This window comes from Diceros bicornis, chromosome 38, assembly GCF_020826845.1.
Source record: "Diceros bicornis minor isolate mBicDic1 chromosome 38, mDicBic1.mat.cur, whole genome shotgun sequence".
Taxonomy (NCBI): Eukaryota; Metazoa; Chordata; class Mammalia; order Perissodactyla; family Rhinocerotidae; genus Diceros; species Diceros bicornis.
Window position 1 is genome coordinate 11064354 of NC_080777.1, and position 25892 is coordinate 11090245.

Sequence of the window (25892 nt, forward strand, 5' to 3'; positions counted from 1 at the left end):
TTAATCCATGGGATGACGGGTGTGAAGGCCAATACAGATGGAAGTGACTATCTCTACCTCTACCTGTACCCGTACCTTTGCCCTTCTCCATCTCCATCCCCATTCCCATCCCCATCCCTGTCTCTATATATCCATCTACCCGTATATTTAATCTGGTGCAAAACAAACTCCTAAACACTGCACAGGGAAGATGTAAGAGATAAAGATAACATAGGATCTGCCTACGATAGTTTATCCTCAGGAGAAGAAACTTTATATCCAGAACAAGTTTTAAGACTGATTACAAAGTCACATGCCAACATACTGTTGTCTGCTCAGAATACCTGACAGCCAAGAAGACAGACATAATAATTTAATTGGAAACCATATTTTCAGATTCTGAGTCCCAGTAAATGTAGTTTCCTGTCCTATAAATAAGTGATTGGCTGAGGGCATATGCTGTAGACAACTCTGGGAAGTCTGCCAAAGCCAGCATAACCGACTTTCTCCAGAAATGCCCCTTATCCTAAGAGTGGATTCTCTGGCTACAGTTGATAGAAAGAGGTTTGGGCACATGACTCAAGCTGGGCCAATCAGATTTTATGTCTTGGGAATTTGGAATTGGCTGTAAGAGATTCTGGTGAGTCTGGGCTGCTTCCTTGAGCAGAATGACATAAGCTCTGAGCTGTGGAGTGAGCGTTTACCTTCCCCTGTAGGTGCAAAGACACAGAAAGCATCTATTTGTAGACAGAGCATTTACAAAGATGAACAGAGAGAAGTGGAGGCAGGAAGTGAAGGGATATTCACGTCTGGGCTCCTGGCAGCTCCCAGTCCCTATCCCCTCTCCCTTGTGGGCCTTGAAGACTCTCAACCTACTCGACATACCTCAGAATTCTTTAACAAACTTCATTTTAAAAACTTACTTAAGCTCACCATTTCTTTTACTTGCGATCTAAAGAATCTCAATCAAAACAGTAACTAATTCTTTCTTTTCGTATGTTATATTACTGGTTTAAAGCAATGTCCTGCAAACTTCTTTGTATTGTTATATTCTGATATAACTTATATTTATTTCAGCATCCGTTTAGGAAAGTTTTAAGTGACCATAAGCCATTGCTGGAGGCAAGTTCTTGTGAAAATTGATAAATGTTGTTTCAAATAAGTTACAGATCACGAGAGGGTGGACAGGAGGTGGAGAGGATTAGAATAATTTTGGGAGGCAAGATAATATAGAGTAGCGGTCAAGAGTGTGGGCTCTGGGGTCAAAATACCTGGGTTTGATTCCTGGTGACACACTTACTTGCTGGCTGACCTGGACAAGGTATCTAAATCCTCTAACTCAGTTTCTCCATCTGTAAACTGGGTATAATAATACCACCTATACTAAATACATTGAAGTGTGGTTGTGAGGATTAAATGAGACAATACATATAAATTATTCAGAACACTCTGCCTGACTCCAAAATGGCACTAAGTGAATGATCGTTTTCATGATGATTGACAAAAGGAAGAAATAAATGAAGATAGAAATAAATTTGCTAAAATCCTCAGTATAGAGATGGTCTATGTGGCTACAATTTTTTCTTTCTGCCAAATATGGGAAAGAAAGCCAGAGATGAGAGCTGGAGCATGGAAAGGCACGCTGGAAATTTTCCTCTGATTAATTGCGGGTCCCTGAAGGAAAGTGTTTTCCCTCAGAAGAGGAGCTAAAGATAAAAGCATCTTGATCTTAGATGAAATGAGGAGACTGTGCATAACTCCAGGGGAGCAAGTTGGTGAGAGAAGAACCTCAAAGGGTCTCTTGAAAAGAGGGAGGAAATTAAGAATCAAAACCATTAAGAATTAGTGGAAAAAAATCAAAATTATATCTAAAAGTTATTTTAAAATATAGTTTCTCCATAGATGATGAATAAATATTTTAGTCCTTTTCATTATGAGTTGCATGGTTTATACAAATCAAGACTGAAAAATTCTGATTTCTTTTCTGAATCAGAAATTCAACATTACCTTGTAGTTTAGACTGTAAGACCAAAGTCTTTTGCCAAAATTCGGTAGCAACTGTTGGGAGAGGCAATCCTTCACGGGTCCTGGGTGTCCCTATACATTCTTGCTGGATTTTTCAAGAATGCAAGACCCTGACCACTCTGCCTGGGCCATTTCTCAGGGTCATGTCTGCAATGAGCAACCTTGAGGAATGGGTAATGACGTGCTTTGGAACAAAGAGCAGGCTTGCTATAGGGGAGGAGGGTTCCACAAACTCAGTGCTCCTCATCTGCAGTGTGAACCCGTTCTGCATGTAGCATCCACCTGGGATGCTTTGAGTTGCCCCTGTAGGAAATGGGCAGGGAGTTGGAGACAAAAGGAACTGACAAACATAAAACTCATGCTGCTTGCTGGGCTGTGAGTAATAATGTCGTTTTTCTCTGATCTAGGAATGTCATGACTTTTGCAAGCATCCGTGAAACAGTAACAGATTTGCTGGTTTGTAAGTAGGGTAAAATGCCAGATCCTGACAGCAACTTCTTTAATTGTAGAAATATATCTCTTCAGAATGAAGAGAAGGGCAGGTCAAGGAGCAACATAGTTGAGTGTGTTATATCTTTTTTATTTTTTAGGAAGATCAGCCCTGAGCTAACATCTGTGCTAATCCTCCTCTTTTTTGCTGAGGAAGACAGGCTCTGAGCTAACATGTATTGCCAATCCTCCTCCTTTTTTTTCCCCCCCAAAGCCCCAGTAGACAGTTGTATGTCATAGTTGCACATCCTTCTAGTTGCTGTATGTGGGACGCGGCCTCAGCATGGCCGGAGAAGCAGTGTGGTGGTGCGCGCCCAGGATCCGAACCGGGCTGCCAGTAGCGGAGTGTGCGCACTTAACCGCTAAGCCACCGGGCCGGCCTGAGCATGTGATATCTTGAAGGGAACTCATAATGCTGAAGCCTAACATCTGTCCAGATACCGGCAGCTGAATTCTGGGTGCTCTGGATGGGCTCTTGAGGAAGGTGGCAGAAGTGTGTGGTAGGAGGTCTTACTACCTTGGAGAGAAAGATAGCGCTTGATCTAGGGCTGGGAGAGGCGGACATAAACAAAATGTACTGTGGTTACAAGGAAAGTCCCCTTTCTGTGGTGATTTGAGACTGGGAGGCAAATGAAATTAGAGTCCTGGGCTATTTATAGAGATCCAGAGGGTCAGGTAAAAGAAGGAGGTGCTGGCATGGTAGTGACCAGTGCCAGGACTTAGAGGAATAAGGGTCACCAGGAAGTGGAATGAATTCTAAAAGTTCACAATAGAAGTGTGTGCTAGCCTGCCAAATATAGCAAATCTGCATATTTCATTGACAATATATTTTTTCTTGATTTTTATTTATTGATTTTTGACAAATAAAAATTGTATATATTTACGGTGTACAACATGATGTTTTGATATATGTATACATTGTGAAATGATTACCACAATCAAACTAATTAACATATCCATCTCCTTCCATAGTTACCATTTTTTTTGTGTGTGGTAAGAACACTTGAGATCTGTTCTTTTAGCAAATTTCACATATATAAACATTATTATTAACTATTGTCACCATGCTGTACATTAGGGCTCCAGAACTTATTCATCTTATAATGGAAAGTTTGTACTCTTTGATCAATATTTCCCCTTTTCCCCCCACCCACCGCCTCAGCCTCTAGTAACCACCATTCCACCCTCTGATACTGTGAATTTGTCATTTTTTTTTAGATTCCACATATAAGTAAGATCATGTGATATTTGTCTTTCTGGGTCTGGCTTATTTCACTTAGTGTAATGTCTTCCAAGTTCATCGATGTTATCACAAATGGCAGGATTTCCGTTTTTTATTTTTAAGGCTGAATAATACCCCATTGTGTATATATATGTATACCACATTTTCTTTATCCATTCATCTGTGTTGACTCTATATATTAATGTTTCTGAAATATATGAGCATTCTCATATTCAATAATGTGAAATTTTTGGAGAAATATGCGAATATTATTTTTGGCTATACCCCTACTGTTCTTAAAACCGTGATAGTTGTTCCTGCATAAGTGTCTGGGTGGAGTCTGGCATGCCAAACTTTGGATAATGGCAACTGCCAGATTCTGCATTGGGAAACAAATGCAAATGTGAGGTATGTGGCTTGCTGCCTCCCTCTTGAGGAAAGTGTGAATCACAGACTGGTCTGATAGTTGTCTCATTCAGTGCAAATGGCAGGGATAGGTTGTGGGTTGGAGTGGCTGGCTGAGAGATGTGGCTCCTACCACTGGTGTAGAAGGGCTGTGGCCACGATAGACGAGGATCCAAGGGAGGTGGTCAGAGAACTTAATGGGGACTCTGAATCCCCATTAAGGATTAATTATCTCTCTGATTAAGGATTAATTATCTCTGGGTTAATTATCTCTCTGAACCTAAGCAAGTGGATTCAGTGCCCAGGAGATCAAGTCACAAGTACTGGAACCTCAGACACCTTCTGGAGTTTAAGATCAGGAATTTTGTCCCCAGGGAAGAAAACTTCCAAGGGTAAGTCACAGCTCCAGTTCTAGGAACTTGGATCTAGAGGGCCAGTTATGGGGCACACTGGGTACATTAGTACAAGAATTGAAGAGGCTGTTATCGGAATGAAGGTGCCTAATGGAGGTTCGGGGTAGAGGTGAGCCACAAATTCAGAGAACAGATAGAATATTTTACATAAATCTTTGCCATTTGAAAGAGAAAGGTAGAGATTTTCCTCAATTGCACTAAATCCTGTAGACTGTACCATTGAAACATCTAGGATTTTCAGTCCAGAAGAAATATAAGGACTTCTTTGTTTCCAGTTTGGAAACGTGAGGGTCTCTCCTATCCTTAGTGAACGTCACATCTTCAAATCAGCCCACATATCCCAGTATTGTGTGATCAGTGCTTGACAAGAATACCACTCTGCTCACAGTAGATGTCCCGGGACAGATGGCCTTGTCTCTGACTTGCTCCTCATCAACTGCTCCATCCTTCTGTCTCCCTGGCTCCTGACTTCCTGAGCTCGTCCTTGGTCTTGATAATGGATTTGGCTTCACCAGGATTGACATTCAGCATCTTTTTGGGACATGGTTTGTACTATCTCACTGTTTTTTTCCACCTCTTCCTTTTTAGGACATGAATCTGTCTACTCAAACGCACGCCCAACCTTGACCTGGTTGGCTGTGGGCCCACCTGGCCTGGCTTTATCTCCCCAGGGGTGGCGGAAGGTAAGATATCACAATCACCTTGGGTTTAGAAATAAAGATACATGCCTTGATATTTCATCAGCTCTGGTTGTTTTTAAAAAATCCATTGTGAGAACAAGAAAATAAAGTATCTCGGTAGCTTTTATGGTTTTGAAGATCAGTCTGCAGTGGAGTTGATAAAAAATACCAGCAATGTAAACATCTGGGTGAAGGAGCAGCAAATCAGTTTATAATTCTTTTTTTCATGAAAATATTTATATTCTCCAGGCCTTGGATCCTCAGTTAGTGTCTGATGTAGAGACACAGGAATGTTGCACTACATTTAGTGATGAGCGTGGGGAATGAACCACAAGTGTGACACCATCTGCAAAGCAGTGTGCATTTCAAATTTGTTGACAGGACTTCCTGGACGGGAATTGGAAAAAGATACTCAATTCCTAATGAAAGGGTGTCTTACATTTTCCTTTCTCTATGAAAAGAACCATTCATAACTTTTTCCAATTCTAACCCTAACAATTTTAACACTAACAATTCAGTTCCATTTAGTTAAATTCTAATGAGACCGGAGATTTGTTTCCCCAGAAATCTCCCCTATGAGAGGGAACGAGATCTGGTCTTGTATAGACAGCATTAGCATTATAGGAATTAGGACACACATTTACTTACATGTTTATTTTCAGGTGATTTTTGGACAGAAAGAAGTTCGTTCTATATTTGTCTTGGCCCAGAACAGGGGTGAAGCCAGGGAAACAGGAGGACAGAGCATCTGATAAGGAACACAGTCAGGAACAAGGAATGTAGAGGTGGGGATTGTGGGCTGAAGTACATAAAACTGGGTAAATTCATAATTAACTGAATGACCTAATCCTCTCCTTCTCATACTTTACTTAAGGGGAAGTTAAAAGTAGACTTCTCTCTGATCCCAGTGCTGGTTCAGATTATTTTTATTATAATATTGCAAAAAGAGGAAGAACAAAAAGGTAGATACAAATTCATTATGTAATAGCTTTTATTGAAATGTAGGCATGGAGAATTAAAGTTGTGTACAAGCTTGCAGTTAGGATTTAGAAAGTTATAAGAGAACGTAGTTCTCATCCTAACACCATGAAAAAGCTGAATTAGTTAAAAACAGTCATTTGAAAAACCCATCAGAGAGTTGAAGATTCAAAGAGATCTAAATGAACTTAAGTCTAGCAAGGAACACGCCCTTCCAGGAGAGAAGAGATCAAGGTGTCAAGGTGTTGGCAGAGCCATGCTCCCTCCAGAGGTTCTAGTGAAGATGTATTCCTTGTCTCTTCCTAGCTTCTAGTGGCTGCTGGCAATCCTTGGTGTTCCTGGGTTTGTAGCTGCATCACTCCAATCTCTGCCTTTGCCTTCATATAGTCATCTTTTCTGTGTCTCTGTGTCTCATTTTCTGTCTCTTATAAGGACATTTGTCATTGGGCCCACCAGTATAATCACATTTCCATCACATTTCAATCATTACCTTAATTACATCTTCAAAGACCCTATTTTCAAATAAGGCCATATTCTGAGGTTCTGGGTGAACAAGAATTTTGGAGGGACACTATTCAACCCACTATTGAAGGGACACTATTCAACTCACTACGGAGCCCCAGACACAGAATAAGTCCATGCTCATCCTGTTCTGGTTGTTTATTGCTGCGTAAAACACTATCTTCCAAAATTAGGGGCATAAAAGAACAACCATTTTATTATAGCTCATGATTTTGTGAGTCAAGAATTCAGGCAGAGCTTGGTTGAGCAACTCTTCTGCTCTACATGGCATTGACTTGGGTCACTTGGTGGTACTTAGCTGGGCGGCTGGTCTGGTCTGGATGGTCCAGAGCAGCCTTACTCACGTGTCGAGTCCCTTGATAGGGACAGCTGGAAGGCTCGAAGTAGCTAGGCCCTCTCCATTTTCACGTTGTCGAGGACCTCTCCATGTGGCCTCTTCAGCTGAGTAGTTGGACTCAGGGCTCCCAGGTGAGTGGTCCAAGAGTTAGGAAGTGGAAGCTGCTAGTTTCATAAGCCCTGGGCCCTGAAACTGGCTTAGCATCACTTCTCCATACTCTAATTTGTCAGGCAGTGACAGACCTGCCCAGATTCAAGTGGAGGGAACTCCATATGACCCTTGCTACTAAAAGGATCTTAAAACAGAAACAAAAATATTTGTAGCATTTTTATTCCTAATAGCCAATAACAGACAATGACCCAAATGCCCATTAGTGGGTGAATTGATAAAATAATTGTGATATATTCTTACAGTGGACTACTAATCAGCAGCAAAAAAATGAACACATTACCACATGGATGAATCTCAAAAACTTTAAGCTAAGCAAAAGAAGCCAGATATGCACACAAAATATATAATGCCCGATTCCATTTATATGAAGTCCAAGAACTATGGCGATAGAAATCAGAATAGTGATTACTGTAGGGGAGCAGAATTTGCTACCTCAAAATTGTGTCTCTTTGGCTTGATTATTTTCAACAAAAGACTTAGGAAGAAACTTGGACCTTCCCCCTAACTGCCTAAAAGAATTTAAGATAGAAGGCCTGTTTCAGGAAGGAGCTAATACCACAGATAATGTATAATATGAACTAGGTGTGGTAGACAGGGGGAACCTAGTAAGGCCCATTTGATCCAAGTCCTCTCCATGTCCCATTGTCTGTGCAAGGCATGGCAAACATTTGTTTACCAAACATTTGCTTTTTAATCTCCATGTGAATTGCCTTCCTCCTCTTTGAAGTCCCAAACCACTACCCCCAACATCTTCCTTTGTCTTTAGTTGAAGGTGGTATTTAAGGTGGTGGCTTCAGCTGTTTTGGTGAGTTACTCAGTTTTCCTGGGTTTCTCCAATGTATCCATGTTATTAAACTTGTTTGATTTTCTCCTCTTATTCTGTCTTGTGCCAATTTAATTCTTAAGTCAGCCATAAGAATCCAGAGAGTAGAGGAATATTTCTTCCTCCCGTACATTACCTTTTAGGGGAAGGATAGATTAAATAAAAGAAGTACTTTCATGGGAAATGGAACTTTCCTGAGGAAAGAGAAATTTTTTATGTTATCTGGGGTGGTAGTTACATGGGTGCATACAATTGTCAAAATTTATCAAACTATAAAGTTAAAATCTGTACATTTTACTTTATGTAAATTATTCACATACTATACAATCTATCCATATAAAGTATATAATTCAGTGATTTTTGGTATATTCACAGAGTTGTGCAACCATCACCTCAACCAATTTTTTTTAACATTTTTATCACCCCAAAAAGAAACCCTGTATCCATTAGCAGTCACTGCCACTCCCTTTTACTTCTTGCCTCTTTTTTCTCAACCCCCTAGCCCTAGGCAATCATTACTCTCTTTTCTATTTCTGTTGATTTGTCTATTCTGAGCGTTTCATATAATGGAATCATACAATATGTGACCTTGTGTGTGTCTGTGTGTCAGGCTTCTTTCATTTAGCGTGAAGTTTTTGAGATTCACTCATGTTGTAGCATGTTTCAGTACTTCATTCCTTTTTGTTGCTGAATAATATTCCATTGTATGGATAAGCAAGAGTTTTCTAGTTTCGGCTCTTACATTTAGGTCTATGATCTGTTTTGAGTTATTTTTGCTTATAGTGTAAGGAAGGGGTTCAACTTCATTCTTTTGGCTGTGGATATCCAGTTGTTCCAGTACCACTAGTTGAAAAGACTGTTCTTTCCCCATCGAATTGTCGTGGCACGCTTGCTGAAAATCAATTGACCATAAATGTAAAGGTGTATTTCTGAACTCTCTATTCTGTTCCATTGATCTCTGTGTTTATCCTTATGCCAGTACCACATTGTCTTTATTCCTCAAATTTATTTTAATGGTATTTTTTTTTTCTGAAATTAACTCACTCTTACTACTGTGAATATGGTCCTCACTGCTAATACCTAGTTTCTTCTGAATTCAGCATTAGGCCAAGTAACACTCCCTCCACTTTTCCTATTTAAACTACTGTAAAACCTTCATTCCCACAGCCTGATATGACCTCATATTTGTCCTTTTCTTGGCCCTAACCCATCTTTTTTTTTCAGATCTCCTCTGGATTTTTCTAATTAGATTGTGACAATTAAAGAAGTACTACTTCTTTACTTCGAAATTTTCATAATGATGATTCAAAGCCTTCATTTACTAACTAATTTAAGAAATAAAAATATTTTCATTCTTTAAAATCTGATCTTTATAACTGTTGAAAGAATCACTCATTTATAACTGGTTGAAGAAGTTTATAACTGGTGAAAGAATTCAATTTTGGTGTTGTGCTTAAAATGAGTTAGTTTGATAAGACGATCTGCCAAGCTCGTGGCTGTGAGCATACTTGTCAATTCACTAAGGGTTAGACATTGTTACCCTAGGTGATCTTTGGTGCTAACAGGATCCTGAATACAAACAGAAACACAGGCTCTGAACTGGGGAATTGTTTAACTCAGGGTAGTCATATAGATTATCCAGAATATGCTTAACATAATTTTAGTCTGACATTGGAATGAAAACACACACACACACACACACACACACACACACACCTGACATTGGAATGAAAACACACACACACAAACACACACACACTTGTAGACAGCTGTGGGATCCCTGAGATTATATCCATGGATCTTACTTGTACAAAGCAAAATCCTAGGAGTCATCTCAGGCAATTCCTTTTCCTATATTTTCCATATCCAATTTATCACTAAGTCCTTTTGATTTTTAGTCCTTTCTAAATACTTCTCAAGTCCATTTACTTCTTCGTCTCTATATCATCTCTACTCTACACCCAACAACCAGATCATGTCTTGATTGGACTATTGCAACTGATAGACTTCTCTTTTACTGCGCTTGTCATTACAGCAATTATGTGTTTGTTTGTATGGATATTTGATTAATGTCTTTCTCAGTAGTCCATAGGTTACCTATGACCTGAGGCCGTGGCTCCTTTGATTCATTATTTGTATCTTCAATGTTAGGCACACATTAATAAATGAATGAGAACTCTGACATAACCCAAAGAACTGTTAAAGAAATTGTGAATGATGTCTCCTTGTAGGGAGGTCTCAGGACTCTAAGCAGAGTCATATCTGTCCTATGATATCTTTTATCCCTAAGTAAATATGTTGATGGAAAATGGGTTAAAGATAGTTCTGGTGGTCTGCTGGTTAACATTCAGCCCTCTCACTGCTGTGGCCCAGGTTCATATCCTAGTCAGGGAACCACACCACCCATCTGTTGGTTGTCTTACTGTTGTATCTGTGTGTTTCTGTGATGCTGAAAGCTGTGCCACTGGTATTTCAAATACCAGCAGGGTCACCCATGGTGGACAGGTTTCAGTGGAGTCTTTCAGACAAGACAGACAAGGAAGAAAGAACTGGTCACTCACTTCCGAAAAAATTGGCCATGAAAACCCTATTAATAGCAGTGGAGCATTGTCTGATATATCACCAGAAGGTGAAAGGATGGCACAAAAAGACCAGGCCAGGTTCCACTCCACTGTACACAGGGGTGCTAGGAGTCAGAATGGACTCGATGGCACTAACAACAAACATAGGTTAAATTGTTGGAACCCTCAGAATAGGGAGAAAATATTATAGGGTGCATATGAAAAATTATATTAATGGGTTGCAACAATGTAGTAAATTTAACAAAATGAAATTTAATAGGGAGACATGTAAATAAAGGATAATAACTGCCAAACTATGGGATACATACTAGATAGGAGAACTGTCTTTTTTTTTTTTTTTTTTGTGAGGAAGACCAGCCCTGAGCTAATATCCAATGCCACCCTCCCCCTTTTTTGTTTTTCTGAGGAAGACTGGCCCTGGGCTAACATCTGTGCCCATCTTCCTCTACTTTATATGGGATGCTGCCACAGCATGGCTTAACAAGCAGTGCATCGGTGTGCACCCAGGCTCTGAACCAGCGAACCCCGGGCTGCCGCAGCGGAGCGCATGCACTTAACCGCTTGCACCACTGGGCCAGCCCCAGGAGGCCTGTGTCTTGAGCAGCATCACTCATGGAAAAAGTCTTGAAAGTTCTGGCTTACAATAAACTCATATTATTCAACAGAGAGGTATGAATGACTTTATCAATTAATTTAAAAAAGTAAACATCCAGTAAAAATAAGGGCAAAAGGTATGAATAAACAATTTATAAAAGAAATTAACATTGGCCAACAAATAAATGAAAAAATGCAAATTAAAATAACATTAATAAACTATTTTTGGCCCACCAAATTGAAAGATATTAAATAAAACGTAATATACAAGAATGCTGAGGTTTGTGATTATCAGGTCTTATACTTCTGGTTGCAATATAAATTGCTTTTTTTGGGAGGTATATTTGTCAATTCAAATAAAAAAATCCTAAAATGCAATTAGCAATGCCACTTTTAGGTATTTATCCTATAGAAAGGATACAATAGGTGTGTGAAAGATTTTGCTGCCAGGATATTCACTTTGGTGACAATACCCTTTATCCTGATATTCACTTCATTGTAACAATAGCCGGAAAGATTGGAAACATGTCTCTAATGATAGGGCATTAGTTAAAATATAGCATATTCATATGAAGAAATATAATGCAACCACCAAAATGATGTCGTGAAAAAATACTTAAATATATGGACAGTTGATTAATTGAGTCTAAAAAGCAGATTACAAATCATTACAATATGCTTTTTTTTATTACACAATATGTGTTTGGGAAAATGGCTAATAGTGGTTTTATGTGGTTAATAGAATTTTGGACTATTCTCTCTTTTGGTTGGTCTTTGTTTTCTATGATAAACTATTAAAAAGAAGTTACAGGCCCAAAATGGAGTCATTTGCTCCCAGGGCAGCAAACCAAGACTTCATTGCACTTCTAACCTATCCAGAGAATGTGACCTTTTTAACAGTCAACCTGAAATTCCCTAATTAGCACTGGTGAGGTCATCTGCATGAGAAAACCCCTGAAGGTCCTTTCCTCCCAAAAGAAGATGTCTGGCCTGAAACAATCTTTTCTTTTCTTTTGCCTATAACTTCTTCACTCCGCCCTCCTTCTGCCTATAAAAACCTTCCGTTTTGCGCAGCTCCTCGGAGCTCCATTCTATTTGCTAGATGGGATGCTGCCGGATTCATGAATCATTTAATAAAGCCAATTAGGTCTTCAAATTTATTCTGTTGAATTTTGTTTTTTAAGCAAACATACATCGATGCCACAAATGGTAAAAAAAAAAAAAAAAAACGAAAAACCAAAAAACGTTATTTCAATAGCGAGGGCTTGGCGCAAAAGAAACCGTTTTGAACTGGGGCCGCGTTAATTGAAGCGGCATGCTCAGAACAAAGGACTCGGAAGTTCTACGCTGCTCTGTGCTCTTACCCCACCCTCGGTGTATTGTATTCAGCAACGAGTGCCTTATTATGGGTTTGTATCCACAGGAATATTAACTGAAATAACTAGAAAATCAGTTTGTAATGTTTATTAGAGGAACTGCCTATGTCCAGTTGGGAACCAATAAGGGATGGAGAGATGGGTTTGCTGCCTTCTAGCATTTGAAGAGCTATCTTGTAGGGTGGCTCATGGACTACTGGGTGTGCACTCCAGGGAGGCAGATTTTGGCTAAAATAAGGATGACTTTTCCAGGATCTACAGTTGTTCCAAAATGTAATGAATGGCTTTGGAGTTCAGTGACTTTCCTGAAGCTGTTGAATTTCTGACAGAGATATCTACTCTGTTATTGAGGATATCACAGTGGAAATTCAAATGCTAGTAAAGGAATAGCACAGGTGGTTTTTAGGATCCCTTTCTACATGGATATTCTACGATTCCTTGCATTGAAAATCATGGTACCATCTACATTTCTGGTACCATCAGAACAGTTACTAAGTTCGGAGGATCTATGTATTTTGAGGCCATACGTCCATCTGTGAAGACAGGCTCAGTGCTCTCTCTGTGTTCTGCATGGTTGTGAGGGTGCTGTCGCGGAAGTAATATCCATAACATCAATGGGACCAATAGTTTCAAAATAGGAAGCCATGCCCACGGACGAAAAGGATGGTAATCATTTTGAGACCAAAAAAAACTGGAGAAAATAGATGGTTTATGTTCCAAGCTGTATGAAAAGACCATTCACTAATCTGTATGGAGAGGCATGTAGCATGTTATGAGAACACTCAGTGGGTGAGATCAAGGCATGGGGGGAGCAACTGCTTCTAGTTATTTTATCAAAACTGCATTTGGGCTTTCCTGTTTGGGCATTTGTTCTACAGGTGAAAGTCACACATTTGTCTATAATGAAGGTTCGAGGAGCTGGGTATGATTTCTTCTGAAGCTTGTGTGCCATGTGAAGTCTTTAAAGATATATGCACAGAGGTTGGAACGTCTGAACTATCCCCAGAGCCGTTTTCAGCTACCATCTCTGGTGAGGAGCCTACACGCACTCAGAGGATTGAATTGTTACACCTTCCCGGTGCTTGTGAATGGCCCAAGTTGTCAGCACTCACGGGATCCTGGCCCCTCCTGGCTGTCTGCAACATCCTCAGGTTATCTGCAGCTGACCCTGTAGCCACCCCAGGAACAACAGGATTCAGCATGGCAGATTATCACTGGCAAGTGCAGATCAGAGCTACATGCTGCCTCACTAAGGCTCATTGGTACCCCAAGATACCAAAAGCAACATCAAGTGTGTCACCTAAGCTCTACCCCAACTCTGAGAAAGGGCATCAGTGTGTTAGTTTGGGCCTCTTTAACACTCCAGAGTTCCTCTGTGTACCCACTGCTTGGGGGAGAGGCGGGTGATTCTGATCTCTGGGCAGCCAGATTGGAGTTACCCCACTCAACCAAGTCCTGCCAGCACTGACTTCTCATAATTGACCTCCCTCGTATTCACAGTTGTGCTTTTCAACTAGAATTGAATCCATCACTAATGCCCCTCTACCTCCCAAAGCTCAAGCACCAATGTATTCCTTCCAACTTGACCTTTTCAGTAACAATTGTTTATTGAAACCATACTATGCTCCAGACAATTTTCTAGATGTCAGGGGTATAATAGTAAATAAGTCAGACCTTGTAGGGCTTACATTCTAGAAAGGAAATGGATACTATATAATGGAACAAACAAGAAATTGCATATTGTGTTAAGTGCTCTCAGGGGACTCATCGTACTGGAGGTGCCATGAATTGTACATGGTTGCCTTGAGTGTAATGCAGGAAAAAAAGGGTATATTAGTTAGGAATGCTTTCAGCTGCGTTGACCAGAGTGCCCAACTAACAGTGGCTCAAGCAATAAGGGCATTTAATTATCTTCAATAATAAGTCCAGAGTTTTGCAGTTCAGGACGGAAGCAGCAGCTCAGCCATGTTCTCAAAGACTCAATCTCTTTCTGTCTGTCTTCTCTGCCTTACCTGGTTGGTTTGATTTCTCCTGGTTGAAGCTGTTTGCTGTAGCTCCAGGCATGACATCCATGTTCATGGCAGGAAGAAAGGGGAAGAGCGTTGTTAGCTGTCTCTAGCTCTTCCATCAAGAATGCCCAAGTCTTTCCAGAACTGCACTCTGGAGCACCTATTTACATCTGAGTGGCTAGAAGTGGAGCTAGCAGCCACCCACAGGGAAGCTCAGAAACTGGGGAATGGGATTGTTGTGTTTAGCTTAAACTAACTGTAATTCTGGGGCTGAGCACATTGCTGTTCCAAGACTGAGGTTCTGTTAATGAGGAAGAAGGGGAAATGGATATTGGGTTGATGACAAACTTGGTCGCCACGCAGAGTATGGTTGGAAAACAACTGTTGGTGGGAAGTGGTAGTGGTTGTTGAGCTAGGTCAGATCACGGAGGATGATCTGGGTTTGAAGATTGGAAGTACAGATGACTCAGACTTGGTGTGAGTCTCTTAAGGTGGCTCTCACTTTGGTGAACCACTGGACCAATGAACGAGTACAGCCAAGAAAATCGAGGATTCAAGTGAGTGAACGTGCTCCCCATCATCTTCCTCCTTTACACAGAGATATGGCTAATGCGGTCCCCATAGAATGAAGTATCTGCTAGGCCAGGGGATCCCAGAGCTGTGGGCTCATTGCTGTTTATACCAGTAGTTGGAGGGAAAGGCCATCCATGTTTGGTCCTCTACCTACAAAAACCAATTTTCACTGTGGTATAGTGTGTGCTTGCTTTGGCAATGCATATATTAAAATTTAATGGCAGTAGAGGAAATGGGTGCCAATAATCAGAGCATGTGAGGATGCACAGATATGAAACATACATGCAAACAAAATTACATCTATGAATCTATCCTGGAAGCCTGGGATGGAAGTGGAGGGGCGGGGGTACTAAAACCTAAGAAAAGCTTTATTTATACATAAAGTTGCTCATCCCAGTGTTTGGCACACAAAAAAGGCCTGAGAGTGTGGCTGCCATCAAATATTTGTCTTGGATCCCCTTGTTATTACTGGAACTTCTTTCTTTCAAAGTTGACCATGAATTTAAACATGTATTATATTTTGTCAAGCTTTTAATATGATTTTGAGAGAGGTAAACTTTATGAAATCTAATTGGAATCTTACCTGTAGTTTCACAATGAATAAACTATTTTTATAGTATCACGCTAGTACCCACTGACAAATAGCTACCTAAAGGACGTTTCCGTAGAGATGAGAAGGAAATTGTATATCATTACCATAGCTAAATGTGGTAGATGAATGCCTCATAGAGCTGTCAACTTAATATGGGTATCCACTATGAGAAAAGTGTGGAACGTACATAAACGGATCATGAGATTTAGCACTTTGTTCTATGACAAGATTTTTTTTTTTTTTTGGTGAGGAAGATTGGGCCTGAGCTAACATCTGTTGCCAATCTTCTTCTTTTTTTTTTTTTTCTTTTTTTAATGTGGGATGCTGCCATAGCGTGGCTTGATAAGCAGTGTGTAGGTCTGTGCCCAGAATCCGAACCCGTGAACCTCAGGCCACCGAAGCAGAGTGTGCAAGCTTAACAACTACGCCATTGGGCCAGCCACTACAAGATGTTTTTAAAAGTGTAATAAAGATACTGCTAGGTTTTGAGTGTATACTTAAAATATTTGAGACAGTATTTTACAAAAATAATGAATAAGTATACATAAGGTGCATAGACAAAAATAGATACTAAAATGCATAAATAAACACAAGATTCATATAACATCTGATTAAGAAAGATATTCATCAGTATAATCCTTAATCAAAAACTTTACTGGTTGCATATTAATTATAAAATCAAGTATGAATTCCTCAATTTAGAACAGGTCCATCATAAAACAGTTCAGTCTATCCAGTCATGTCTCTCATTCCTCCTCAAAACAAATATATTATATTTCATCAAGCATTTAACATGATTTTGAGAAAGGCCTTGTTTTTTCTTTTTTTTTAAATCAGTTCCCTGTGCCATATTGTTTGAAGCTCTCAGACGACATTTTGACAAATGGAGACAGTGAATATTCAGGTAAGGGAGAAAGCTCTTAAGTGGGCGCTCTAGTTCAGCAGAGCCCTGGGAGGAAATGCAGTGCTGGGCAGACAGCAGAGCTTATAAATTACAGGCTGTTGGTCACCTCTCTACCTCATCTCTTCCTCTGTCTCCTACTGGGGTTGAGAGAGGTCCAATTCCCTTCCATTTTTAAATCCAGTATATTAAAACATAAAGAAAAGTCTGAGCTTTCTTGTAGTCCATTTTTTAGAGGTTTGCACTGAACAAATTAATGCTCTAAAGCACAAAACACAAGATAATTCTTTCTATTCAGAGCTTAATTACAGCTAGATTACAATTCATAGTGCATTAGCGCTAAGGCTAACACTCTATGGCTGTAGCCTAGTGGTGGCGCATTCTGATGATTGGGTATAAGTTTGGTTGATAAGTTTCTTCTTTCAATAATTCAGTGTATGTCTGTCACTGATGTAGGACTTCATTTGGAGATAACTTCACAAGTCTAAATCTGAATCCCTTTATGAATGTGAGAACTTGTCCAAACAGTTCTCCTGGCTCCCTGCTCCCAGATATAGGGCAAGGATTACTTGTCAGAGCCTAGCACAGGTGTCAGAACATATTTATGGAATGAATGAATACATTGTGTTGTATAGAGAGACAGAAGTGAGCACTCATGGGAGGCAGAATTTGGGGAGTGTTATAATGTGTTTTCATTTTACTGGTGGCTTATGCATTTTGAGGGGCTACTGTTTTCTAGATTTCCTGCTTTTCTAGATCTGATGAAGCTGTGAAACAACAGCATCAGCAACACTCGCAAGTCTGCATCACTCAGCAGTGCAGAATCGTGCAGAGCTTGCTCAGGTGTGGCTACACAGCATGCCCCTTTGGATTAAATGAGCCCCATCTGGTTCAGAGATGAGTGTTAAATGGTTGTCTGATAGCAGATCACAGGGGAGGGCACAATTTCAGCTCAGCAGCAGTAGCCGCGGAGATGTCCTGCCACGGTGGCAGTGGGAAAGGAGCAGATGGCACAGAATGAAAGAACAAGAGGTGTACACGGTGTAGCATGAATTAGTTACAATCTCCACACTGATGCTCCACACCATGCAATGTTCTGGAGTCAGGCCATACTAATATTCTGTGGTTTAGGATCCAACATGAAACCTATATGAAAAGTGACTGCTAGACTTAAACTATTCCAACTGGCTCTTAACAGTTTTGCAGAGATCACTACTATTGTGGAGGGAAGGGGATTTATTATTGAGAATTGGGGGCTGGATGGAGCGGGACTGGGAAAAATTCTCTTGGGTCTCAGATTCTATTGCCTTGTTTGTCATGGAGAGCTCAGTTATATGCTCAAAACTGAATGCCTCTATCCTCCCCTAGATGGCTTTCTCAACCAAACACTGGGCAGGGGAGAGAAGTCCCTTTCATTTAAAGTGTAATTGACCAACTAAATGTACTGATGAAGTGTGCGGGTATCGGTATGTGTCCCCTGGTGTCCTAGGGAAAGAGGTATATTGAGTCTAGATGGTGACTGTTTGAAATACTCCATCAATTAGTCAGAGTGTTATTTAACAAAATCATGGGATGTGTTACAATGGAACAGGAGCCACAGGTCTACTTTTTCTTAAAATGGAAACTGACTAGTAACAGGGATGAGGTATGTTAAGTCTGAGCACAGAGAATAACCCAATTGTCTGCAATTCTTTTCCTGAGGAGTGGATAATGTGCCATAATTCCTTCTTTGCTGGTAGATAGACTGAAAAAAAAAGTTCAAACTCTCTTTAATTCCACTCTCTTAGTTATGACTAATAGCCCCTGGGCTTATCACAGCTGTATGAAATGTGACATCTTCTGTATGGCTTTCTGCACAGGGAAACATGTGTTTCCCTGTTTCCTTTCATCTTGACAGACCCTGTCATGGAGAAATTGTGAAATCATGTATGGGGTTGCAGGACCGCATTAGCTCAGGGGCTAATAAAGAGATTTCTCTTGCAGATGTGGGTAATTAGGAATGACTCGTTGACTGTGGAGTACAGGATTACAAGTGTTATTATTGTCTTATTGGAAGTGATGAGGCATGGGCAAGAGTGTTTGCCTGGGAATGAGTCTACTGACAGCTTCTTGTAACTCTCATCTCTGATTAAAACGCTTAATTGATTCCAGAGCTCGGTTGCTAAAAGCCCTGATTCATTTTTGATACTAATAAGGAAAAAATGTTCTCTAGAGATGTGCACATGTGGAGAAAGGAGGGGGGCACTCATTGCTAATTAACAGCAGGTCAGCTCCTGAGTGTGGGGTAGTGAAGAAAGGCAGACCAGGAATGACAGCTACCTGGTCATCCTCACTCCACCATTGTGGCAGGAACTTTACCTCCGTTTCCACATCTGTAATAAGGGGATAATAATGTCTAATTCAAAGGGCTCTTGTGGCATGAGAAGAGGGTTAGGGACACTGTGGGAGCTTAATAAACCTTTCTTTTTTAAAAAATCACTTCTTGATCCTGTTACTTCCTTGCAAATCCTGACTATGTTATTGCAATCCCATCTAATGCGTTAACCTACTGCAGGGGTAGTCCAATACAAGGGGAGTCTTAAAAATCCCCCTTTATAAAATGATAGATTACCACAATTGAGTTTTATCACAAAAGTTTCTTGGCCCCAAACTCATTTAGAAATTCTGCTTGTTCCATCCATCCATCCTTCCCATTTTCTTCCCTGCTCCTTCAACCTCTCCCTACTTCATTCAGTCAAGAGAACATTGGCTAGTGTCCTGATGGAAAGAGCCAGCAGGGAATAGAGTGGAGAGGCAGAAACTATTCTATTATAGTGCTGTATCTTCATTTTCTTTGGGTCCTGTGATAGTTAATTTTGTGTGTCAACTTGATTGGGCCATAGGGAGCCCAGGTATTTGGTTAAACATTATTCTGGGTGTGTCTGTGAGGCTCTTTCTGGAAGAGATTAGCATTTGAATCAGTAGACTGAGTAAAGCAGATTGCCATTGCCAATGTGGGTGGGCCTCATCCAATCTGTTGAAGGCCTGAATAGAACAAAATGGTGAAGAAAGAGAAAATTCTCTCTCTCTGCCTGTCTTCAAGCTGAGATATCAGTCTGTGGTCTTCGGATTTGGACTCAGACTAGACCTATGCCATCAGCACTCCTAGGTCTCCAGCTTGCTGATCGCAGATCTTGGGACTTCTTAGAATCCATAATTACATGAGCCAATTCTCTATCTCTGTCTCTGTCTCTGTCTCTGTCTATCTATATCTTTCTCTATCTCTTCTCCTATTGGTTCTGTTTTTCTGGAGAATCCAGACTAACACAGATTTTGGTACTGAGAAGTGGGGTGCTGTTGTAACAAATACCTTAACACGTAGAAGCAGCTTGGGAACTGGGCAATGGGTAGAGGCTGGAAGAGTTTTGGGGTACATGCTAGAAATATGGATGTTAAAAGGTGGTTCTGGTGGGTTCACAGATAGAAATGAAAAATATGTTATTGGAAACTGGAGGAAAGGTGATCCTTATTATAAAGTGGCAAAGAACTTGGCTGAACAGTGTTCTAGTGTTTTGTGGAAGGTAGAAATGGTGAACCAGCCTTGGTGGTCTAATGGTTAAGATTTGGTGCCCTCACCACTGCGGCCCAGGTTTGTTTGGTCAGGGAACCACACCACCTGTCTGTCGGTTGTCATTCTGTGGCAGCTGCATGTTGCTGTGATGCTGAAAGCTGTGTACCTCTGCTGTTCACAGGGCCACTAGGATTGACTTCACGGCACTAACAACAACAAAAGAGTACTTAGTATTTATTCATGCTCATCATTATTCTGGAGTGCCAGGCCTATTCTAAACCACGTGGCTCCACCCTTGGACAAAGCTTGGTTATTTCCCCTTACAGAGGATTTCAACACATCTGAGTTAAAAAAAAAAGTAAAACCCCATCTAATTCATCACCTTGCCAGACGCCCCCGAAAAGCAATTGTGAAATGCTAAGGGCTCCTTTCTATAAGATCACATTTATTAAATGAACAAATCCATGGATTAAGAACTGAAGTGTTAGTGAGTTTTTAGTCTGCTAATTGGTTGAACATTTAGGGCCATTAATAACCGCATATTTGTTGGAACACACACTTGCCTTTCCTGGGCTACACAAGCAGTTAGCTAACACCATAGCACATTGTTAGGAAAGCAGAACTGCAGAAGAGATTACAGGTGCTGGGGTTGGCTGGTGATAAGGCCACGATTATAAATATCCATCTGCCATTTTGTATGTACAGTACGCTTGAATATACATGAAGAAGCATTAAAATGATTTCTGTTTCTCAGGAAAGTGAGGCAATAGTAACTTCTTTTCTTTTTTAACAGGCTTCTGATATCCTGGCTTGCAGATGCTGCAGGATTTTGGTTAACACAGTTAAGCAGTGTTGATTCAGGTCTGGGCACAATTGGAGATGAAGGCCTTATTCCTGGAAGAACTTTGGAGGAGAAACTAGCCCTTGCTGCAGTAAAGGGAAGACTGTTAGAGGCGAGTTATTTGACGGTAGGGATGTGTGTATATGTGTTGGTTAAAGTTTCTAAACTGGGAAAATAAGAGTGAAGTTGGAGACTGGGGACAGGAAATGTTTTGAAAAGACAGCTATTTTCTAGCCTCAGGACTGGGCCCCAGACTTTTGTGAGCTAGCAAAACCTGTCCTTTGGCTCTGTCACTAGCTGTGTCACTCCTTTGGCTCTGTCACTCTTTTCTATGTTCTTTTATCTCCTTATTATGTGATGACTCTTCGTTCTCTTTCCCTCTACTCTCTCCCTCCAGCCCTCTGTCCTAAACCCCAACTGCATTCTAGAGCCAAAAGATCTTAGATTTTTCTCTGTCTCCCCTATAGTCAAAACTTGCTCACCCTTAGTGTGAATTTTGAGCTAGCCAATGTTCTTCCTCTCCCAGGAGTAATTGTTGTTGAAGCACGGTCTCTGATGGTTAAGTAATGGGTGCTGTATGGGTTGAATTGTGAACCCCTGCAAATTCATGTTGAAGTCCTAACACCTAGTACCTCAGAATGTGATGTTATTTGGAAATTGGGTTGTTGTAGATATAATTAGTTAAGTTATGATGATGTCATACTGGAGTAGGGTGAGCCCTAAAGCAATATGACTGGTGTCTTTATAAAAGGGAAAATTTGGACACAGACATACACAGAGAGAGAACGCAATGTGAACATGAAGGCGGAGATCAGGGTGGTGCATCTACAAGCCAAGGAACATCAAAGATTGCCAGCAAACCACCAGAAGCTAGAGAAGAGGAATGGAACAGATTCTCTCTCAGAAGGAGCCAACCTTACTGACACTTTGATCTCAGACATCTGGCCTCCAGAACTGTGAGACAATAAAGTTCTATTGTTCTAAGCTATGCAGTTCCTGGTACTTCACTATGGCAGCCATAGCAAATTAACACGGGTGCTATTTTCTATTAAAGCCATCTCAGGCAGCAGCGAGGTTGTGGGAGAGGCATCTGGAGGAGGGTAGGCAGAACCCCAACCAAAGAGCAGACCAGAAAGTCTTGCCATCTACTCAGATGCTTCTACCCATGCAATCTGGAAGAATAATTCAGCCTGGTGTTTGCTACAGTTCAGCTCCAAGTTGGTTAACACCATTTTGTGCTGTTCCTTGAATCAGCTGGAGATTCTTTGTCTCTGCCTGCCCCTGGGTGACACAATGACCAGGAGCAGAGGATCATCAAATAGTCATTACTCTTAGCACCGGGAAATGTCAGTTCTTGCATTACCTCCTGACATAGCATAGATGTGGGACTGTCCTGTTGATTCCTAGACTATGCTAGGCAATTTATATTCATAAAATGTGATCTTAGAGAGCATACTCTTTATGAGTCTCAGTGAAAAATGAAAATGTGGAGCCAAGTGGGGTGGTGAAGTCGGTCTTCCCTTGCCACATAGCTGCTTCCCTAACCTGTGGCTGGATGGACTTGGTACTTGGATTGAAGTTGACTCCCCATCTTCCCCAGGTGCCCATCAAGCATGCAGTGGTGCTGCCAGCTGGGTGCAGGAGGAATGATGTCTTGCCCTGTCCCAAGAAGCCATAGAGTGAGCGTCTCACCCTGATCTTATCTTCTCCCTGCCAGGAGCAGAGAATAACAGCAGAATGCAGGCCTCCCTCTCCAATGTTACTTAGTCTCCATCCCAGATGAAAGACAGCAGTGGTTTGTGGGATAGGATGAGGAATGAGACATAGGAGGTCAGGGAGATGGTGAAAGGTAGGATTGCGTGTGAGCCAAAATTCCAAGCCCCCTGCTCCACTGTCTCATGGACTTCACTTACTAAGGACAAATTCAAAGATAAAATTATTAAGAATTTAAAGATGGCAATTGCAGAGCTTTACATGCCAAGTGCATGGCCCTTCTGAGTGTGGGGCCCTGTGTGACTACACTGGTCATTTGCTCATGAAACTGGCTCTGTTAGAAAGACAATGGAGTAGAAATCTTTTAGAAAAAATTTAAATTCTATGATGCCATGAGTTGTGTCATAGCTTGAGGATGAATTCTGTGGGCAGAAAGAACAATGAGGAAACTCTTGTGTGATCTTTCATTCTTGAAGGTTGGTTTCAAGGCTAGATTCATGGAAAGCTTGTGCTTAGAGGACCTGATGAGATCATCTAGTCCAATCCCCTCATTTAACTTGTGAGGAAATGAAAACCTGTAGAGGCTCAAGGTCACATAGCTGGTTATGGTCAGATCTAGGGCAAGAAACAGTGTTATTTTTCCATTAAATTGATTTAAGAAGGGCTTGAGGAAACTTTTGAGGGTGATGGATATGTTTCTTATCTTGATTGGAGGGATGGTTTTATGGGGGTTTACATTGGTTAAAACTTATCAAATTGTACACTTTAAATATTTGCAGTTTACTATATGTCAATTAAACCTCAATAAAGCTGCTTAAAAATCTTTACGGCAAGAGTAAAAAATTGAATTAAGAATAAGATAAATAGAAGTTTAAGTTTGTCAGGAATATAGGAGAATTGAAGTGAGAAGTTTGTTAAATAAAGAAACTACCCTTGGTATCACGCTTTATGGTTTACAAATTGTTTTTGCTAATATTATCCCTTAAGATTCTTCAAGATGGAAATTCAATGTAGGGGAATGTCATAGAGATGCAAATCCACCCAAGGCCCCTACTCAAAGCAGGAAGCATGGAAATCCTGGAATCTTGAAGGTAAAGAACTCCGAGGAATTCTTCTTAAAGTGACCCTCCCTCCTGAGGGAAAGTTTGGGAAATAAACAGCATTTAATGTCCTTGATGGGAAGAGTATTTCTGCTATTTTCATCCCCAGGAACAGGGCTTCCCGCCAGCCTGTAGGCTTCTATGTTGAATAGAGGAAGATGGAAACTTCCAGACCCAGGCTGCTCCCGTGTGAGGACTCATGTGCCCCTTACCCTCCTGGGAAGGAGAACTTGGTGCAGAGGCAGGAGGCTGGGAAGGGCCTTCTTCTGATCCTTGGCAGGTGGCTGGGCTTCAGAATAGCTTGATCTATTATCTTTCTTCAGAGAATATATGACTAAAATGAGTTAGCAGGGAGGCAGATTAGAGCGGTTTAAGGAAAAATAATAGGAGCTGGGAAAATAAAAAATGAAAAGTGTAGATTTTCAGCTTTATTTTGTGCATCCTCAGGGATTGTGGGCCCCAGGAAGCTCTCGGGAGATCCCTTGGCTTGGTGTCACTCTGCAGAAGGCCTGATACTCCTGTTCTTTCACGTGGGGGCAGCAAGGCCTCTTCTCTTTGGGTTGCTCCATCACCCTGAGAATGTTATAGTTGCTTGAAAGGATGAGGATGGGCAGCTCACCGAGAGGCAAGCCTTTTAGGGGGAGGGAAAGGCCCTTGTAGTGCTTCAGAGAGGCTTAGGAGGCTCAAGAGTATCAGAGCCAAAGACGATGAGCCGGTTTTCTCTGAATGCTGAGTTTCCATTTAAAGGAGAGAGAGAGCTCTCTTTGTGATTTTCTTCCACGTTTCCTGGAAAGTGGGTTGAACTTTCTCCCACGTCATCATTTTTGTCTCATTGGGTGACTTGCTTTTAGAGAGCCCTCCTCTGAGGTGGGTGTTGTATGAGCCCCCAGGGTCTTCTCTGAAGGACCTCCGTCACTGCTCCTTCCCTTTCTCACCCTCTCGTCTGGGAAGAATGTGGGCTGGCTGGTGGACCCTTGGGAAAGCACCCCCATGATCTTGTTGGGAAGGGTGGAGTGGTCCGGGGAGAAGACAACCTTGAGGAGGAGAAGGCACCAAGGATGGAGAACAGCATGTTGTCATTGCCGCTCAGTGTCTGGGTGACCTGGGCACATTCTGGAGATCCAGGGAGACAGATGGAAGAGGCAGGCCATGCAGAATCTGTCCTAATGTTTTATAGCTCCTGTGGTTAGGTCAGGCTGGCACATCATGGGATTTTTTTTTCTTAAAAACACTGTGTGCACAAAAGAGAGCGTGACATCCACAAAAGATGGAAATGGAAAGGACCCACTTCTTTTTTTGTGCTGATTTTATTTTCATGGTTAATTATTTATTCATAAATCTTGCCTCAGAGATTTTATTTTGGCTCCCCAAGCGATAAAAGCTCAAGGTCACAGGGGAAGTGTTTTCAAATGCTAAGTGATCCTCCTCCAACCTCATGTTGTAAAATTTTTATTTCAGGAGTGGTGTTGCTCACAGGAGGGGTGATGATTTAATTTTAGCTCCCAGATGAAATATTGACTTCGGAGCTGATGAGGGATGAAGACAGCACGGATCAGTGTAATGAGGACCGTGGCCGAGCTATCTCTACCCTGACTTGGCAACCCCTTTGTTGTGGGATGACCTTTACAAAATGATAGTGTGTGTGTGCAGTGAGGGGAAGGGGAGGGCAGGAGTTTCAAGGATGCTAGGAACAAAAAATACAACAAAGTGAAAAATACATTGGAGAAAGCTCTGATTTTTCTTGCACCTTATTTGAAAACTGTGGATTTGTATGTCCAAAAGCAACTTTGCTTTTACATCTATTGATAACAATGATCTTAAAAAACGCTGCATTTTTTTTCAATGCACCACTGTGGGCTATGGTCATCCAAAGAGGGTGAAATTCAGAGAGGGTGAAATTCATTCATGTGAAGGGAAGGGTTAATAGCTAAAATTCTAGCCATTTATTTTAGATTCGTTTACTTTTCTTAGGTTTAAATATGATTATTTTTGAATAGTTGCAAATGGTAACATTCAA